The sequence below is a fragment of the Grus americana genome, chromosome 16, assembly GCF_028858705.1.
Source record: "Grus americana isolate bGruAme1 chromosome 16, bGruAme1.mat, whole genome shotgun sequence".
NCBI lineage: Eukaryota > Metazoa > Chordata > Aves > Gruiformes > Gruidae > Grus > Grus americana.
Genome location: NC_072867.1, coordinates 346740 through 359160, shown reverse-complemented (window position 1 = coordinate 359160; position 12421 = coordinate 346740).

The window sequence follows — 12421 nt, the reverse complement described above, 5'->3', positions numbered from 1 at the left end:
AGATTCTGGGTTGTGCCTGGAGAAGTCTCGGGTGAATCGCAGAATAGTGTGCACGCATGAAATTAGGAAAAACATCTCAGGCAGCTTCCTTGGAGGAGTCTGGGGCTGCTACCTGGGATCTGAGGTCTCTACACAAGAGTTGATAATAGTCTGGGATGTGCCCGGGAGGAGTCTTGGGTGAATCCCAGAATAAAGTGCAGCCATGAAATTAGGAAAAACCTCTCAGGCAGCTTCCTTGGAGGAGTCTGGGGCTGCTACCTGGGATCTGAGGTCTCTACAGAAGAGGCAAAAAGACTCTGGGATGTGCCTGGGAGGAGTCTTGTGTGAATCCCAGAGTAGAGTGTATCGGTCAAATTAGGAAAAACATCTCAGGCAGCTTCCTTGGAAGAGTCTGGGGCTGCTACCTGGGATCTCAGGCCTCTAAAGGAGAGGGGAAAAGATTCTGGGTTGTGCCTGGAGAAGTCTCGGGTGAATCGCAGAATATTGTGCACGCATGAAATTAGGAAAAACATCTCAGGCAGCTTCCTTGGAGGAGTCTGGGGCTGCTACCTGGGATCTGAGGTCTCTACAGAAGAGGCCAAAAGACACTGGGATGTGCCCGGGAGGAGTCTTGGGTGAATCCCAGAGTAGAGATTTTCTTCCCAAGCAGGAAAATTTTCTCCGGTAGCTTCCTTGGAGGAGTCTGGGGCTGCTACCTGGGATCTGAGGTCTCTACACAAGAGTTGATAATAGTCTGGGATGTGCCTGTGAGGAGTCTTTGGTGAATCCCAGAATAAAGTGCAGCCATGAAATTAGGAAAAACATCTCGGGCAGCTTCCTTGGAGGACTCTGGGGCTGCTACCTGGATCTGAGGTCTCTACAGAAGAGGCAAAAAGACTCTGGGATGTGCCTGGGAGGAGTCTTGGGTGAATCCCAGAGTAGAGATTTTCTTCCAAAGCAGGAAAATTTTCTCCGGTAGCTTCCTTGGAGGAGTCTGGGGCTGCTACCTGGGATCTGAGGTCTCTACAGAAGAGGCAAAAAGACTCTGGGATGTGCCTGGGAGGAGTCTTGGGTGAATCCCAGAGAAGAGTGTATGGGTCAAATTAGGAAAAACATCTCAGGCAGCTTCCTTGGAGGAGTCTGGGGCTGCTACCTGGGAACTCAGGCCTCTAAAGGAGAGGGGAAAAGATTCTGGGTTGTGCCTGGAGCAGTCTCGGGTGAATCGCAGAATATTGTGCACGCATGAAATTAGCAAAAACATCTCAGGCAGCTTCCTTGGAGGAGTCTGGGGCTGCTACCTGGGATCTGAGGTCTCTACACAAGAGTTGATAATAGTCTGGGATGTGCCTGGGAGGAGTCTTGGGTGAATCCCAGAATAAAGTGCAGCCATGAAATTAGGAAAAACATCTCAGGCAGCTTCCTTGGAGGAGTCTGGGGCTGCTACCTGGGATCTGGTTTCTCCACAGAAGAGGTGAATATACTCTGGGATGTGCCTGGGAGGAGTCTTGGGTGAATCCCAGAGTAGAGTGTATCGGTCAAATGAGGAAAAACATCTCAGGCAGCTTCCTTGGAGGAGTCTGGGGCTGCTACCTGGGATCTCAGGCCTCTAAAGGAGAGGGGAAAAGATTCTGGGTTGTGCCTGGAGCAGTCTCGGGTGAATCGCAGAATAGTGTGCACGCATGAAATTAGGAAAAACCTCTCAGGCAGCTTCCTTGGAGGAGTCTGGGGCTGCTACCTGGGATCTGAGGTCTCTACACAAGAGTTGATAATAGTCTGGGATGTGCCTGGGAGGAGTCTTGGGTGAATCCCAGAATAAAGTGCAGCCATGAAATTAGGAAAAACATCTCAGGCAGTTACCTTGGAGGAGTCTGGGGCTGCTACCTGGGATCTGGTTTCTCCACAGAAGAGGTGAATATACTCTGGGATGTGCCTGGGAGGAGTCTTGGGTGAATCCCAGAGTAGAGTGTATCGGCCAAATTAGGAAAAACATCTCAGGTGGTTTCCTTGGAGTAGTCTGGGGCTGCTACCTGGGATCTCAGGCCTCTAAAGGAGAGGTGAAAACACTCTGGGAGGTTCCTGGGAGATGTCTCGGGTGAATTGCAGAATATTGTGCACGCATGAAATGAGGAAAAACATCTCAGGCAGCTTCCTTGGAGGAGTCTGGGGCTGCTACCTGGGATCTGAGGTCTCTACAGAAGAGGCCAAAAGACACTGGGATGTGCCCGGGAGGAGTCTTGGGTGAATCCCAGAGTCGAGATTTTCTTCCAAAGCAGGAAAATTTTCTCACGTAGCTTCCCTGGAGGAGTCTGGGGCTGCTACCTGGGATCTGCTGTCTCTACACAAGAGTTGATAATAGTCTGGGATGTGCCTGGGAGGAGTCTTGGGTGAATCCCAGAGTAGAGTGTATGGGTCAAATAGGAAAAACATCTCAGGCAGCTTCCTTGGAGGAGTCTGGGGCTGCTACCTGGGATCTGAGGTCTCTATACAAGAGTTGATAATAGTCTGGGATGTGCCCGGGAGGAGTCTTGGGTGAATCCCAGAATAAAGTGCAGCCATGAAATTAGGAAAAACATCTCAGGCAGCTTCCTTGGAGGAGTCGCGGGCTGCTACCTGGGATCTGGTTTCTCCACAGAAGAGGTGAATATACTCTGGGATGTGCCTGGGAGGAGTCTTGGGTGAATCCCAGAGTAGAGTGTATCGGTCAAATTAGGAAAAACATCTCAGGTGGTTTCCTTGGAGTAGTCTGGGGCTGCTACCTGGGATCTCAGGCCTCTAAAGGAGAGGGGAAAAGATTCTGGGTTGTGCGTGGAGAAGTCTTGGGTGAATCCCAGAATATTGTGCACGCATGAAATGAGGAAAAACATCTCAGGCAGCTTCCTTGGAGGAGTCTGGGTCTGCTACCTGGGATCTGAGGTCTCTACAGAAGAGGCCAAAAGACACTGGGATGTGCCTGGGAGGAGTCTTGGGTGAATCCCAGAGTAGAGATTTTCTTCCCAAGCAGGAAAATTTTCTCCCGTAGCTTCCTTGGAGGAGTCTGGGGCTGCTACCTGGGATCTGAGGTCTCTACACAAGAGTTGATAATAGTCTGGGATGTGCCTGTGAGGAGTCTTGGGTGAATCCCAGAATAAAGTGCAGCCATGAAATTAGGAAAAACATCTCGGGCAGCTTCCTTGGAGGAGTCTGGGGCTGCTACCTGGGAACTCAGGCCTCTAAAGGAGAGGCAAAAAGACTCTGGGATGTGCCTGGGAGGAGTCTTGTGTGATTCCCAGAGTAGAGTGTATGGGTCAAATTAGGAAAAACATCTCAGGCAGCTTCCTTGGAGGAGTCTGGGGCTGCTACCTGGGATCTGAGGTCTCTATACAAGAGTTGATAATAGTCTGGGATGTGCCCGGGAGGAGTCTTGGGTGAATCCCAGAATAAAGTGTAGCCATGAAATTAGGAAAAACATCTCGGGCAGCTTCCTTGGAGGAGTCTGGGGCTGCTACCTGGGATCTGGTTTCTCCACAGAAGAGGTGAATATACTCTGGGATGTGCTTGGGAGGAGTCTTGGGTGAATCCCAGAGTAGAGTGTATCGGTGAAATTAGGAAAAACATCTCAGGCAGCTTCCTTGGAGGAGTCTGGGGCTGCTACCTGGGATCTCAGGCCTCTAAAGGAGAGGGGAAAAGATTCTGGGTTGTGCCTGGAGAAGTCTCGGGTGAATCGCAGAATAGTGTGCACGCATGAAATTAGGAAAAACATCTCAGGCAGCTTCCTTGGAGGAGTCTGGGGCTGCTACCTGGGATCTGAGGTCTCTACACAAGAGTTGATAATAGTCTGGGATGTGCCCGGGAGGAGTCTTGGGTGAATCCCAGAATAAAGTGCAGCCATGAAATTAGGAAAAACATCTCAGGCAGCTTCCTTGGAGGAGTCTGGGGCTGCTACCTGGGATCTGAGGTCTCTACAGAAGAGGCAAAAAGACTCTGGGATGTGCCTGGGAGGAGTCTTGTGTGAATCCCAGAGTAGAGTGTATCGGTCAAATTAGGAAAAACATCTCAGGCAGCTTCCTTGGAAGAGTCTGGGGCTGCTACCTGGGATCTCAGGCCTCTAAAGGAGAGGGGAAAAGATTCTGGGTTGTGCCTGGAGAAGTCTCGGGTGAATCGCAGAATATTGTGCACGCATGAAATTAGGAAAAACATCTCAGGCAGCTTCCTTGGAGGAGTCTGGGGCTGCTACCTGGGATCTGAGGTCTCTACAGAAGAGGCCAAAAGACACTGGGATGTGCCCGGGAGGAGTCTTGGGTGAATCCCAGAGTAGAGATTTTCTTCCCAAGCAGGAAAATTTTCTCCCGTAGCTTCCTTGGAGGAGTCTGGGGCTGCTACCTGGGATCTGAGGTCTCTACACAAGAGTTGATAATAGTCTGGGATGTGCCTGTGAGGAGTCTTGGGTGAATCCCAGAATAAAGTGCAGCCATGAAATTAGGAAAAACATCTCGGGCAGCTTCCTTGGAGGACTCTGGGGCTGCTACCTGGATCTGAGGTCTCTACAGAAGAGGCAAAAAGACTCTGGGATGTGCCTGGGAGGAGTCTTGGGTGAATCCCAGAGTAGAGATTTTCTTCCAAAGCAGGAAAATTTTCTCCGGTAGCTTCCTTGGAGGAGTCTGGGGCTGCTACCTGGGATCTGAGGTCTCTACAGAAGAGGCAAAAAGACTCTGGGATGTGCCTGGGAGGAGTCTTGGGTGAATCCCAGAGAAGAGTGTATGGGTCAAATTAGGAAAAACATCTCAGGCAGCTTCCTTGGAGGAGTCTGGGGCTGCTACCTGGGAACTCAGGCCTCTAAAGGAGAGGGGAAAAGATTCTGGGTTGTGCCTGGAGCAGTCTCGGGTGAATCGCAGAATATTGTGCACGCATGAAATTAGGAAAAACATCTCAGGCAGCTTCCTTGGAGGAGTCTGGGGCTGCTACCTGGGATCTGAGGTCTCTACACAAGAGTTGATAATAGTCTGGGATGTGCCTGGGAGGAGTCTTGGGTGAATCCCAGAATAAAGTGCAGCCATGAAATTAGGAAAAACATCTCAGGCAGCTTCCTTGGAGGAGTCTGGGGCTGCTACCTGGGATCTGGTTTCTCCACAGAAGAGGTGAATATACTCTGGGATGTGCCTGGGAGGAGTCTTGTGTGAATCCCAGAGTAGAGTGTATCGGTCAAATGAGGAAAAACATCTCAGGCAGCTTCCTTGGAGGAGTCTGGGGCTGCTACCTGGGATCTCAGGCCTCTAAAGGAGAGGGGAAAAGATTCTGGGTTGTGCCTGGAGCAGTCTCGGGTGAATCGCAGAATAGTGTGCACGCATGAAATTAGGAAAAACCTCTCAGGCAGCTTCCTTGGAGGAGTCTGGGGCTGCTACCTGGGATCTGAGGTCTCTACACAAGAGTTGATAATAGTCTGGGATGTGCCTGGGAGGAGTCTTGGGTGAATCCCAGAATAAAGTGCAGCCATGAAATTAGGAAAAACATCTCAGGCAGTTACCTTGGAGGAGTCTGGGGCTGCTACCTGGGATCTGGTTTCTCCACAGAAGAGGTGAATATACTCTGGGATGTGCCTGGGAGGAGTCTTGGGTGAATCCCAGAGTAGAGTGTATCGGCCAAATTAGGAAAAACATCTCAGGTGGTTTCCTTGGAGTAGTCTGGGGCTGCTACCTGGGATCTCAGGCCTCTAAAGGAGAGGTGAAAACACTCTGGGAGGTTCCTGGGAGATGTCTCGGGTGAATTGCAGAATATTGTGCACGCATGAAATGAGGAAAAACATCTCAGGCAGCTTCCTTGGAGGAGTCTGGGGCTGCTACCTGGGATCTGAGGTCTCTACAGAAGAGGCCAAAAGACACTGGGATGTGCCCGGGAGGAGTCTTGGGTGAATCCCAGAGTCGAGATTTTCTTCCAAAGCAGGAAAATTTTCTCCCGTAGCTTCCCTGGAGGAGTCTGGGGCTGCTACCTGGGATCTGCTGTCTCTACACAAGAGTTGATAATAGTCTGGGATGTGCCTGGGAGGAGTCATGGGTGAATCCCAGAGTAGAGTGTATGGGTCAAATAGGAAAAACATCTCAGGCAGCTTCCTTGGAGGAGTCTGGGGCTGCTACCTGGGATCTGGTTTCTCCACAGAAGAGGTGAATATCCTCTGGGATGTGCCTGGGAGGAGTCTTGTGTGAATCCCAGAGTAGAGTGTATCGGTCAAATTAGGAAAAACATCTCAGGTGGTTTCCTTGGAGTAGTCTGGGGCTGCTACCTGGGATCTCAGGCCTCTAAAGGAGAGGGGAAAAGATTCTGGGTTGTGCCTGGAGAAGTCTTGGGTGAATCCCAGAATATTGTGCACGCATGAAATGAGGAAAAACATCTCAGGCAGCTTCCTTGGAGGAGTCTGGGTCTGCTACCTGGGATCTGAGGTCTCTACAGAAGAGGCCAAAAGACACTGGGATGTGCCTGGGAGGAGTCTTGGGTGAATCCCAGAGTCGAGATTTTCTTCTAAAGCAGGAAAATTTTCTCCCGTAGCTTCCTTGGAGGAGTCTGGGGCTGCTACCTGGGATCTGAGGTCTCTACACAAGAGTTGATAATAGTCTGGGATGTGCCTGTGAGGAGTCTTGGGTGAATCCCAGAATAAAGTGCAGCCATGAAATTAGGAAAAACATCTCAGGCAGCTTCCTTGGAGGAGTCTGGGGCTGCTACCTGGGATCTGAGGTCTCTACAGAAGAGGCAAAAAGACTCTGGGATGTGCCTGGGAGGAGTCTTGGGTGAATCCCAGAGTCGAGATTTTCTTCTAAAGCAGGAAAATTTTCTCCCGTAGCTTCCTTGGAGGAGTCTGGGGCTGCTACCTGGGATCTGAGGTCTCTACACAAGAGTTGATAATAGTCTGGGATGTGCCTGTGAGGAGTCTTGGGTGAATCCCAGAATAAAGTGCAGCCATGAAATTAGGAAAAACATCTCAGGCAGCTTCCTTGGAGGAGTCTGGGGCTGCTACCTGGGATCTGAGGTCTCTACAGAAGAGGCAAAAAGACTCTGGGATGTGCCTGGGAGGAGTCTTGTGTGATTCCCAGAGTAGAGTGTATGGGTCAAATTAGGAAAAACATCTCAGGCAGCTTCCTTGGAGGAGTCTGGGGCTGCTACCTGGGATCTGAGGTCTCTACAGAAGAGTTGATAATAGTCTGGGATGTGCCCGGGAGGAGTCTTGGGTGAATCCCAGAATAAAGTGCAGCCATGAAATTAGGAAAAACATCTCAGGCAGCTTCCTTGGAGGAGTCTGGGGCTGCTACCTGGGATCTGGTTTCTCCACAGAAGAGGTGAATATACTCTGGGATGTGCTTGGGAGGAGTCTTGGGTGAATCCCAGAGTAGAGTGTATCGGCCAAATTAGGAAAAACATCTCAGGCAGCTTCCTTGGAGGAGTCTGGGGCTGCTACCTGGGATCTCAGGCCTCTAAAGGAGAGGGGAAAAGATTCTGGGTTGTGCCTGGAGAAGTCTCGGGTGAATTGCAGAATAGTGTGCACGCATGAAATTAGGAAAAACATCTCAGGCAGCTTCCTTGGAGGAGTCTGGGGCTGCTACCTGGGATCTGAGGTCTCTACACAAGACTTGATAATAGTCTGGGATGTGCCCGGGAGGAGTCTTGGGTGAATCCCAGAATAAAGTGCAGCCATGAAATTAGGAAAAACATCTCAGGCAGCTTCCTTGGAGGAGTCTGGGGCTGCTACCTGGGATCTGAGGTCTCTACAGAAGAGGCAAAAAGACTCTGGGATGTGCCTGGGAGGAGTCTTGTGTGAGTCCCAGAGTAGAGTGTATCGGTCAAATTAGGAAAAACATCTCAGGCAGCTTCCTTGGAGGAGTCTGGGGCTGCTACCTGGGATCTCAGGCCTCTAAAGGAGAGGGGAAAACATTCTGGGTTGTGCCTGGAGAAGTCTCGGGTGAATCGCAGAATATTGTGCACGCATGAAATTAGGAAAAACATCTCAGGCAGCTTCCTTGGAGGAGTCTGGGGCTGCTACCTGGGATCTGAGGTCTCTACACAAGAGTTGATAATAGTCTGGGATGTGCCCGGGAGGAGTCTTGGGTGAATCCCAGAGTAGAGTCTATCGGCCAAATTAGGAAAAACATCTCAGGTGGTTTCCTTGGAGTAGTCTGGGGCTGCTACCTGGGATCTCAGGCCTCTAAAGGAGAGGGGAAAAGATTCTGGGTTGTGCCTAGAGAAGTCTCGGGTGAATCGCAGAATAGTGTGCACGCATGAAATTAGGAAAAACATCTCAGGCAGCTTCCTTGGAGGAGTCTGGGGCTGCTACCTGAGATCTGAGGTCTCTACAGAAGAGGCCAAAAGACACTGGGATGTGCCCGGGAGGAGTCTTGGGTGAATCCCAGAGTAGAGATTTTCTTCCAAAGCAGGAAAATTTTCTCCCGTAGCTTCCTTGGAGGAGTCTGGGGCTGCTACCTGGGATCTGAGGTCTCTATACAAGAGTTGATAATAGTGTGGGATGTGCCTGGGAGGAGTCTTGGGTGAATCCCAGAATAAAGTGCAGCCATGAAATCAGGAAAAACCTCTCAGGCAGCTTCCTTGGAGGAGTCTGGGGCTGCTACCTGGGATTTGGTTTCTCCACAGAAGAGGTGAATATACTCTGGGATGTGCCTGCGAGCAGTCTTGGGTGAATCCCAGAGTAGAGTGTATCGGTCAAATTAGGAAAAACATCTCAGGTGGTTTTCTTGGAGTAGTCTGGGGCTGCTACCTGGGATCTCAGGCCTCTAAAGGAGAGGGGAAAAGATTCTGGGTTGTGCCTGGAGAAGTCTCGGGTGAATCGCAGAATATTGTGCACGCATGAAATGAGGAAAAACATCTCAGGCAGCTTCCTTGGAGGAGTCTGGGGCTGCTACCTGGGATCTGAGGTCTCTACAGAAGAGGCAAAAAGACTCTGGGATGTGCCTGGGAGGAGTCTTGTGTGATTCCCAGAGTAGAGTGTATGGGTCAAATTAGGAAAAACATCTCAGGCAGCTTCCTTGGAGGAGTCTGGGGCTGCTACCTGGGATCTGAGGTCTCTACAGAAGAGTTGATAATAGTCTGGGATGTGCCCGGGAGGAGTCTTGGGTGAATCCCAGAATAAAGTGCAGCCATGAAATTAGGAAAAACATCTCAGGCAGCTTCCTTGGAGGAGTCTGGGGCTGCTACCTGGGATCTGGTTTCTCCACAGAAGAGGTGAATATACTCTGGGATGTGCTTGGGAGGAGTCTTGGGTGAATCCCAGAGTAGAGTGTATCGGCCAAATTAGGAAAAACATCTCAGGCAGCTTCCTTGGAGGAGTCTGGGGCTGCTACCTGGGATCTCAGGCCTCTAAAGGAGAGGGGAAAAGATTCTGGGTTGTGCCTGGAGAAGTCTCGGGTGAATTGCAGAATAGTGTGCACGCATGAAATTAGGAAAAACATCTCAGGCAGCTTCCTTGGAGGAGTCTGGGGCTGCTACCTGGGATCTGAGGTCTCTACACAAGACTTGATAATAGTCTGGGATGTGCCCGGGAGGAGTCTTGGGTGAATCCCAGAATAAAGTGCAGCCATGAAATTAGGAAAAACATCTCAGGCAGCTTCCTTGGAGGAGTCTGGGGCTGCTACCTGGGATCTGAGGTCTCTACAGAAGAGGCAAAAAGACTCTGGGATGTGCCTGGGAGGAGTCTTGTGTGAGTCCCAGAGTAGAGTGTATCGGTCAAATTAGGAAAAACATCTCAGGCAGCTTCCTTGGAGGAGTCTGGGGCTGCTACCTGGGATCTCAGGCCTCTAAAGGAGAGGGGAAAACATTCTGGGTTGTGCCTGGAGAAGTCTCGGGTGAATCGCAGAATATTGTGCACGCATGAAATTAGGAAAAACATCTCAGGCAGCTTCCTTGGAGGAGTCTGGGGCTGCTACCTGGGATCTGAGGTCTCTACACAAGAGTTGATAATAGTCTGGGATGTGCCCGGGAGGAGTCTTGGGTGAATCCCAGAGTAGAGTCTATCGGCCAAATTAGGAAAAACATCTCAGGTGGTTTCCTTGGAGTAGTCTGGGGCTGCTACCTGGGATCTCAGGCCTCTAAAGGAGAGGGGAAAAGATTCTGGGTTGTGCCTAGAGAAGTCTCGGGTGAATCGCAGAATAGTGTGCACGCATGAAATTAGGAAAAACATCTCAGGCAGCTTCCTTGGAGGAGTCTGGGGCTGCTACCTGAGATCTGAGGTCTCTACAGAAGAGGCCAAAAGACACTGGGATGTGCCCGGGAGGAGTCTTGGGTGAATCCCAGAGTAGAGATTTTCTTCCAAAGCAGGAAAATTTTCTCCCGTAGCTTCCTTGGAGGAGTCTGGGGCTGCTACCTGGGATCTGAGGTCTCTATACAAGAGTTGATAATAGTGTGGGATGTGCCTGGGAGGAGTCTTGGGTTAATCCCAGAATAAAGTGCAGCCATGAAATCAGGAAAAACATCTCAGGCAGCTTCCTTGGTGGAGTCTGGGGCTGCTACCTGGGATTTGGTTTCTCCACAGAAGAGGTGAATATACTCTGGGATGTGCCTGGGAGGAGTCTTGGGTGAATCCCAGAGTAGAGTGTATCGGTCAAATTAGGAAAAACATCTCAGGTGGTTTTCTTGGAGGAGTCTGGGGCTGCTACCTGGGATCTCAGGCCTCTAAAGGAGAGGGGAAAAGATTCTGGGTTGTGCCTGGAGAAGTCTCGGGTGAATTGCAGAATATTGTGCACGCATGAAATGAGGAAAAACATCTCAGGCAGCTTCCTTGGAGGAGTCTGGGTCTGCTACCTGGGATCTGAGGTCTCTACAGAAGAGGCCAAAAGACACTGGGATGTGCCCGGGAGGAGTCTTGGGTGAATCCCAGAGTAGAGATTTTCTTCCAAAGCAGGAAAATTTTCTCCCGTAGCTTCCTTGGAGGAGTCTGGGGCTGCTACCTGGGATCTGAGGTCTCTATACAAGAGTTGATAATAGTGTGGGATGTGCCTGGGAGGAGTCTTGGGTGAATCCCAGAATAAAGTGCAGCCATGAAATCAGGAAAAACCTCTCAGGCAGCTTCCTTGGAGGAGTCTGGGGCTGCTACCTGGGATTTGGTTTCTCCACAGAAGAGGTGAATATACTCTGGGATGTGCCTGCGAGCAGTCTTGGGTGAATCCCAGAGTAGAGTGTATCGGTCAAATTAGGAAAAACATCTCAGGTGGTTTTCTTGGAGTAGTCTGGGGCTGCTACCTGGGATCTCAGGCCTCTAAAGGAGAGGGGAAAAGATTCTGGGTTGTGCCTGGAGAAGTCTCGGGTGAATCGCAGAATATTGTGCACGCATGAAATGAGGAAAAACATCTCAGGCAGCTTCCTTGGAGGAGTCTGGGGCTGCTACCTGGGATCTGAGGTCTCTACAGAAGAGTTGATATTAGTCTGGGATGTGCCCGGGAGGAGTCTTGGGTGAATCCCAGAATAAAGTGCAGCCATGAAATTAGGAAAAACATCTCGGGCAGCTTCCTTGGAGGAGTCTGGGGCTGCTACCTGGGATCTGAGGTCTCTACAGAAGAGGCAAAAAGACACTGGGATGTGCCTGGGAGGAGTCTTGTGTGAATCCCAGAGTAGAGTGTATCGGTCAAATTAGGAAAAACATCTCAGGTAGCTTCCTTGGAGGAGTCTGGGGCTGCTACCTGGGATCTGGTTTCTCCACAGAAGAGGTGAATATACTCTGGGATGTGCCTGGGAGGAGTCTTGGGTGAATCCCAGAGTAGAGTGTATCGGCCAAATTAGGAAAAACATCTCAGGCAGCTTCCTTGGAGGAGTCTGGGGCTGCTACCTGGGATCTCAGGCCTCTAAAGGAGAGGCGAAAAGATTCTGGGTTGTGCCTGGAGCAGTGTCGGGTGAATTGCAGAATATTGTGCACGCACGAAATTAGGAAAAACATCTCAGGCAGCTTCCTTGGAGGAGTCTGGGGCTGCTACCTGGGATCTGAGGTCTCTACAGAACAGGTGAAAATACTCTGGGATGTGCCTGGGAGGAGTCTTGGGTGAATCCCAGAGTCGAGATTTTCTTCCAAAGCCGGAAAAACATCTCTGGTGGTGTCCTTGGAGTAGTCTGGGGCTGCTACCTGGGATCTCAGGCCTCTAAAGGAGAGGGGAAAAGATGCTTGGATGTGCCTGGGAGGAGTCTTGGGTGAATCCCAGAATACAGTGCGGCCATTAAATTAGGAAAAACATCTCAGGCAGCTTCCTTGGAGGAGTCTGGGGCTGCTACCTGGGATCTGAGGTCTCTACAGAACAGGTGAAAATACTCTGGGATGTGCCTGGGAGGAGTCTTGGGTGAATCCCAAAGTCGAGATTTTCTTCCAAAGCAGGAAAATTGTCTCCGGTAGCTTCCTTGGAGGAGTCTGGGGCTGCTACCTGGGATCCCAGGCCTCTACAGAAGAGGTGAAAATACTCTGGGATGTGCCTGGGATGACTCTTGGGTG